Raw genomic sequence first — 8,672 nt, 5'->3', positions numbered from 1 at the left:
TTGTTAACTGGGTGACGTTGCCATGGGTACCTCCATAATTAATTACCGGCAAGAAATGAAGCAACCGTTCCGCGGTCATGTGGTCGTGGACAATATTTCTATGTATATCTTTATCCTTGGTAATTGACAAAGCTGAACTTATTATACCTAGTACATTTGTGATAGTAGAGCGGCATAATAATGTCAACAACAATATAATCATACCGTCAATGCATTGAATAACGTTTAACTCTTGTATTATAATCGTAATTCGGACATTCCGGTATCACCAGTAATCACTCGAACAGTATGTCAAAATAATATCACCACAAACGCCTAGGTGGTATATAGTGTACATTTCTAGGAGAAAATTTTATGTTTTCCCGGAAAATGTCTCAACCTCTACTAAAAGCCGTGGCTTCCCTTTCATTACCCATGGAAAAAAACTGAACACAGTTAAATTCATCGTCCCAGATATGCAACACTGTTGTTTTCTTCCCCATGTGAAAAGAGTTTATAATTTACAATATCGAGTTTTGTTTTCATTATTCACAACTCGCTTCCATGGTGTGGTACTAACTCACAAAACACTGTAGTAGTAGTAGTAGTGATTTTTGTGTCGCAGTTAGAGACAAGTACAGTTGACAATTAATAGAGGAAGAAAAAAACTATCACGTTAAACCATGGGACCCTGCAGGTAGGCCGATCACACCGGTTCTCACTACAAGAGGTTACGAACCCCCCTACCAATCCCACAGCAGAAATAAAACACACAACATTAACTAAAAAAAATACTACTGTACACGGTTGTTAGGACAGAACTTTATTATAAAATATAGGCTAGGAAATTTATTGCGTTGGTTAACTGTTGAAATCTACGTGGCTTTTTAGCCTTCTCTTCGATGCTCACTTGAAGCAATGGTACCACAGTACCTTAACTTGATGTGCGGCGGAGCTTGGCTCTGGCCACCCCACGAAGCAAACTTGACGCCAGGTGCAAAAGCACCCATGTATCTTCTCAAAGGACGCCGCCCGACCCAAGAGTACCACAAGTAGTAGTAGTAGTAGTGGTAGTAGGGCAGAACAATGTCTATTTGTGATTGTTTAAAATGTCACTCATATTGCAATTTGATATTCGATTCAACATATAATGTTTTGGTTTAAATAGGTATGTGTATTATTGGTGTTGTATATTTCACACAGTGTTTTTTATTATGGTGTATATTAACCACTATAGTTGTCGAGTAACCGTGATGAAGAGGTATGTTTGTCTATTATCACTTCTACTATTTACTATCCCCGAACATATACTCCGTAGTGTTTTGATTTGAATGCGCTCGGTGTTTCATTTTCTACTTTTCTATTAGGTTGAAACATTTTTTTGCAACATTGCTGTTAATATAACATATATACAAGTCGTGTTTTTAGCTATTGAATACATTGTCCATGTAAACACACATTTTAACATATTACTAAAATAAGTGCATTTCTCCAAATGTTTAATTTATTGCATTAGGAATATGCTCATTGATTACAATTTAGTTTGTTTGTTTCTCGTGCATCATTGACAACCCCATTCATCGCTCCCGTCACCGCAGGCTATGAGACCATTACAGAGCGTCCATGATCCGACACATCGATAACCCCCTGCACATCTAAATGGAGCCTTTGGATATTGCTTTCCGCAACCAGCTGGATCGAACCAAACATTGGGTTCTGCGGTGGAAACGGAATAAGATCACTTAGTGGATTTTTCATACCTTGTGTTGAGCCACGGAGGTTGTCGGAGTGTGCTCAGATGGTGGTGAATGCAATTCGGTATTGACTCGTGATCAAGCGTCAATTCTATTCATTCCATGCAAATGTTGTCACCAATACCATTTTTATTTGTAAATGAAAATTCTTGGCCGCATTTTGCCACATAAGCCGTATAACATGTTTTGAACTACCTAACATTTCTGTGTGGTCGTTCCCTAACCAGACGTCATAATTACGACAGTCACTGTACTATTACATGTAGTGCACGTGAATACTGATGTTATGTTAGACTACATGCCAATGTGTATCAATTAAATTATTGTCATCAATGTGGTTACTAACCTGCCGCGCGTTTGTCCTCCTCAAACGGTTCTGAGGGTTCCTCCTCTTGGGCACTGACTGTGAATACACAGACCAGCATCTTAAAATGATCAAAGAAACGCATGTAAACAACGTGTATGAGACTCACATTGTATGGTGTAAAAGTCAGTTGTCGTAAGCTTATTTCGGTTTAACTGCTGTTGATGAAAGTAGTTAATTAATTTGCATAAAATGTTTATTTCTTGTTATTTTTGTTTCGAATATGACAGTCTTTTCACTAAGATATATGCTGTAGTTGGTACATGTCGAAGCACTAAGCGGTCCGCTTTGCTATTTACACAAATATTTCGATAACATCTGAAACATTATTCCAGACATGTAATGTTATAATATAATGCTAAAATATTATAGTTTCAGATGTACGTAATATCAGACAAAAACTCACCAAGGTCAATGCAATATACAACATTTGGCTTGTCATTTTCTTTTCTCTTGATTGTCGACAAATTAACTTGTTGGGATGTTGAGAAAACTGTAGAAAAACATATGTCTTAATTAATACCTTACGAATATTTCGTATATTATGAATCCAAACAGTGTAGTAACTAAAATAATTACAATAACCAGGAAAATAAATGTAGTATTGGTAACATTTTTATATAAAGAAAGCCGTGGTTTTTGCGTCTGACTAGGTAACTATTTTCTGCGTCTTTGTATGCGGATATAGCTGATTCACTTAGTCCTTTGACATTTTTGTAAGCCACAGAAGTCGTAGATACAGCATATGTATGTTAACACAATCGCAGTACCGAACGTGTTTGGTATCCCCGATGCAAGCCACACACTGTAATGTGAAATAAACCGTTTCTCGACACCAGTTTTGAAAGATAATGGGTTTGGCCTTTGTTCAAATGATTCAGTATTTCATAGTGGCTAGCTATATAGTGTTCCATTCCTGCCAATTGTTACCCTTTGCAAGTAAAACATTGCCGTAAAACAACAACCTCACGTTGCATAAATGTTCGTTGGGTAAGTGGCGTAGGGTCGAACGCAAACTCTCTTCAATACGAGACGAACACAACAAACAATGCACCAAGTCCAAAATTTGAGCTGATACATTCAAAATGGGCACGTAATATCATAAGTTTCTTGAATCAGATAAATGACTCAATCATGCTGCATATTCATATCTTTACCGCACAAACACAAATCAAGTGCCATAGGTATTTTCATATAGTGTACCAGGTACCCTGTCGGTATTGTATTGTATTGTATTGTATTGTATTGTATTGTATTGCGATGTATTGTAGTGTTTTCCTTTCAAGTTTCAAGTAATGAAAAGTGGGTAACATGGTTAGAGGGGTATACAAAATAAGAGAGAGGATAAAGAGGCTTCAACTCCGTTGTCTGTTATGGTAAATTATATGGATATATATGTGTGTATAACACTGTATAACGATTTCTGGAGGTAATGATTAGAGCCTTACACAGAGAAAAACACACAATTTATGATGTTGAATACACACTACAACATGATTGGAAATGATGCAAAATGATTGCAAGTATGCTGAACTAAAATGACTGAAAACTAAAAGTTAAGATTACCTTACTGGAGACCAGCTTGCTGTATGATTCTGACAGGAGAATGGTGAGTGAATGCTCTTGTGTGTGCTTGTACAAAAATATATTTATTTCAAATTTGTCATTACTCTGACATTTTACTAATCGGTTGATAGAAAAAATAACTATATTTCATTTACAGGTAGGGCGGAGATTTTTCGCCCACATATTCACCACACCCAGTTGCTAGTAAAGACGTGATTATTTTAACAGTGCCCTCCCTGATGACATGGACTTTAATGTATTTTGGTAGCGCGAATGAATGCCATGATATACTGGGGAAGTACATACTTTTTGTCATACTTTGACCTAGTTGGCCTAAAATAATATATTTTTCTCTTTTTTTTGTCAATTCACATACCTATTCAGAATACAGCGCCTTGGTGGCGATAAAGCGGCTTGGCACTAAGCGGCTTGATAGAACTTACTTTTTACAGGTAGGATTAGAACTAATCCGCCGCGACGGCATCCCACCATCTAGCTTAGCTGCATCCACTATTCGTGCACATATTGACAGCGCCCTCAAGAAGAAATTGAACGTGAGTGGTCACTATTTCACATTTGAACAACTTTGTCGGTACGCTATTTTGGCCTATTTTAAAATGTTAACAATTAGTAGGAATGAAATAGTATATATGTAGTCATTATGAAATACTGAATTAATTGAGAATGGTCCAACTATATCCCACCCATTAGCGTTCAATCCTGTATGGTGATATAGGGACTGTGTTGTAATGCTCTCCGAGAGTTTGATAACATCCATTTTTACCATTGTAATTGTTTTCATTCACGGGCATCTCTCTGTGGGAGATGTCACGCTCTATTTTTTCGAGAAATTGGTACATTGCAACAACAAGCCATTCAGATTGTTGAGAACATCGGACGAAGACAAAATTCAGTCATTGCAGATGCAAAATTGCCGCCAACTCGAGGAGACAATCAAGTTAGGTGCACTAGTTCACACCAACCTAAATTAGTGTATCTAATTATCACGTTAGCAAAAACCGTTAAGGTGAAACTACTTCGCCTGCTCTTAAAAATCTACAGGAAATGTTTCAATTTCTGTTACAACATAGCATGTGGTTTATGCGGTTTATGTGGTTACGAGTAGTTCGTCTACTAGATATAACCTGTGTATTATTATTTCAAACAATCGTAAATCGTTTTATTTTTTTGCTAACCCCTTGTCAAATGGTTGAGTCCAGTGTCACAATTGAAGGCACCCAAGTCACTACAAATATAATTGCTGATGAGTGGAGTAATAGTCAAAGACGCACGATTTAATTAAATAACGGGTGCAAATCTATATTTGTCTGAAATTAAACATATGATTGCTATACTTGATACCAGTTATTATAAATGTTATAATTATTTAATGAAAACAGTAATTACATGCTTTGGACGCTTTTGTATTTTCATTGTTTTTTGAATGTAAAATATAGAAAAAATGTATATATTCGCTGGATTTTATTTTTCGCTGAACCATCACTTCAGCGAAAATAGAAAAAATAGATTCCAAGCTAAAATATAGTATTTACAGTATATTTTACAGGTAGGATGGAATCACCATGCAGGCCAACACTAAATGATTGATTCATTGTAAATAACAGGATGTGGACAGCGCCCTCGCCAATGACATGGACTTTATTGCAACGTGTTCTTATGTTCTGTTGAAAACTGATTCGTTAGAGACATGTGTATTTAGTGGTTCAAATGAGTTCATGTTATTTATCTGCCTGTCGCACCGCGCCACCAACGGGAATTACGTGAACATGGAAATTAGAATGAATAAGTAAACGGTTTAGTGTTTCCAAATGTTATTTTTCAGTTGGGTATCGTCGACGACCATTGATGTTTTAATGGTTCAAATGAATTCATGTTATTTATCTGCTTGTCACACCGCGCCACCAACGGGAATTACGTGAACATGGGAATTAAAATGAATAAGTAAACGTTTTAGTGTTTCCAAATGTTAGTTTTCAGTTGGGTATCGTCGACGACCATTGATGTTTGTTTTTTGCTTTACAGGATAGCCTGAAATCCAGCCATTCCGAATACACTAAATAATGGCCCGATGAATTACTGTGTAACTACGTAGTGGGCCCATATAATGACGATGCTGGTTACATACAATGTTTAGGAGGGAAATCGCAAATCGGAACCATCGTATTGAAAGTAATATAATTAAATGGGAATAGATATTGTTCTGCAGGTCTTTGAGATTCGCAATTTTTGTGGCGGGATCTGAGTCTAAACGGTGATAATACGTTCGCCGGGCTTCTATTATGCAAATTACCCCCTGGTGGCCACAATCACAAACTTAGTTACGTCGGTGAGGGCGCGGTAACCAATATTTCTGAACTTCGCCCATGGCATACACGGAATCTAAGTACGGAGATGTAGAATTTATTTCAATAAGAACTTAAGTTATTACTACACACAGAGCTTTGATCATCATATTAAAATATTACCTAATAGTAAACCCCCCTCCAATATAGGAAATATTTACTGTGTGGTCTGAACTATTTGTCACACTATCATCACATTCAGTGTTATTTTTATAGTTTCACTGATAAATGTACATTCCGTGTCTTTGGTTTGTTCTAGCTGGCGTTTCAAGGTTTACTGATAACTGTTCAACGAGTAATAAAAAAACACAGCAGTTTGCGGAGGTCGGGCGGAAAAAATATTGAACTAAGCAAACTACCGTGTCAAAATTGGTAAGTTAAATTATGTTTTTTTTTCACATTTCATTAATTGCACAGGTATATCCAAACCGAATATCGAAGTGCGGAAAGAGTTATTTTGTTTTATTCTACTGGCTATTTCACAATAGATCTATTTACGTCTAGGTTTTACTTACTTATTGGGATGATCATTGAACGCTTTAAAACCCAGCGAAAAGAGATAACAGATTGTTTTTTTCGTTTTTTTTTTCGTTTTTTTCTTTTGAGGGGGGGGGGATTATAATACGTTGAAAAAACTATGTGTACTCTAACATTCAAAAGAGTTGGGACTCCGTTGAACATCACGTAGATCTTAGAATATTCAGTATCAATTAAATAATCTTAATAGTGCAGTGCTGTAACTCTTGGATTCCATGTAGTTCGTTTATTTATTGCTGGTCATAATGATATGATTTTTCCCTTGTTTTGCGTACACCCAATGACGGATGAAATTACATTTCCGGCAATAAAAAAACGAACTACGGGGAAACCCAGAGTCACAGCAGTTGTCATAGTGGTTCACGCTATGTCAAATACTCCGACAACCTTTCAACAGACTGAATGATTAGGAATTAATGAGTCTTTTCTTTGACCGCTACGGTTGCCTCCTCGAAAACTTAACGCAATTAACAGTCGTGAACAGAATGCATTTTGAGGAGTTTCCCATTTGAAATCGGGGTGGGGGCTGCCAGAAGAAATTTTTCGTTACGCGAGTATTTTAAGACATTTTGGAGTATCTTTCTAGCTCCATGGTCAGGATGAATTCTAATTTGGCAATTATTATTCGTTCGGTTCATTCTTAAAACACAGTGTCCTTTTATCGCGATTGTCAGCGTTCATTTTACTAACAGTTGCAATCGTAGAATGCCGTGTTGTTTTTTCTGAGACAACCGAAATATCGAAGACTAGAGTACAATCGTTACTGCTTTTCCCTCTGACGAGAACAGTGGACGTATGGTTGGGATAATTTGATTGTTGACCACTGAGGTCACATGTCCACGATGCGGGTTCGTACTGAGATTGTTTATTTTCGCTATATGATGAATTGAACTTTCATCTCAGTAACCTGTGGTAATCGGAACACAGAGAGCCTATAACATCTTTAAATTACACTGAAGAAGACAAGGCTGTGCAACTTTGGTACTGTAAAACCATTTATTTTTACTATTTTGATGTTTTACTTTCAAATATTTATCAAGGAAACAATGAATATTATTGTTATTTTACAAATTCACGTAAATTTAATCTTGTGTATTTTACCTATCAGCGACTCATGAAATTAAAACCCAGTGAATAATTAATGCATTTACAGTATTTAAAATGTATGTACGCTGATACATGTACATTGTATGTGGTGAAGATCTTGTGTACACCGGAACGTATAATTATTAATAAATATCAATCATCGAACACATTGGATGCTTGCAAAGCTTTGATTGCAGTACACAGAAATTAGCAAGATTATCATATTAAAATTCACATAATATATTTGTACACACTTTCCAAATAAGTAAGGATAATAAATTCTATTTTCAACTCGTTTATTTGCATTATTATTTCTAGGAATGTAGTTTTGTCTTGCAATTTCATGATCATCTTGTATTTCGTGTCTATTTGCATTTTATCTTTATCCCATATCTGTTGCATTTTCTCATCTCATTTTCATATAAATCTCTTACTAAACACAATGCTCAGTTTGAGATTCTGGAATGTGCACGTTGTGAACAATTGTATAATCTTGAATATTTCATACTTAGTACATCTGCAAAAAAACAATAAATGCTACATGTATGGTTAACATATTTTACTAGGTTAGAATTTAGCATATTTAACTATTTGAATTTCACAGGAGACAAATTTCATACATTTCTGTAAAATCTAGTTCTTATGACGCAAAGTGACATTTCTGTCAGTGGCTGACTAGGACTAGGTCAATGTATTTAGAAATAATGCCTGTGTCATGCTGGTAGACTGCATGCTTGAAAGCAATTATTCTGGCAGACTGTAGACAAGATGGATGCTACCAAGACACTAAGAGGGGAAGAGACATGGTTCGCTTTCTTGTGATAACACGATTTGTGCGAGGTATGGGTAGCAGAACAGTTTATCAGGGTACGAATTACTAATTCGCCAGCAGGGGCTGACCCAGCAAAATGTATGGGGGGGGGGTGGTGGGTGTCCAAGCTTCGCTTAAAATTTACGGAGCGTAAATCGCAGAGAAGTTATGCGTAATCCGGATGCATTTTCATGCGTTTGGGGGGCATGGCC

The 8,672-nt window shown here is 36.5% G+C and overlaps 1 long non-coding RNA gene across 1 annotated transcript; it reads right to left on the bottom strand.

Annotated features, from left to right (window-relative positions):
- Positions 1-1,461: 1,461 nt before the first annotated feature.
- Positions 1,462-3,783, bottom strand: LOC146736615 (uncharacterized). The gene is made up of 4 exons (XR_014930864.1): positions 3,664-3,783; positions 2,504-2,590; positions 2,080-2,158; positions 1,462-1,695 (listed from the first exon to the last, which is right to left on the bottom strand). It is a non-coding gene; the product is annotated as an uncharacterized LOC146736615 (long non-coding RNA).
- Positions 3,784-8,672: the final 4,889 nt, after the last annotated feature.

Source organism: Saccoglossus kowalevskii, chromosome 11, assembly GCF_978046115.1.
Source record: "Saccoglossus kowalevskii chromosome 11, keSacKowa6.1, whole genome shotgun sequence".
NCBI classification, from domain to species: Eukaryota; Metazoa; Hemichordata; class Enteropneusta; family Harrimaniidae; genus Saccoglossus; species Saccoglossus kowalevskii.
The sequence above is the reverse complement of the archived record's forward strand: the minus strand, read 5'-3'. Positions and strand labels throughout refer to the sequence as shown.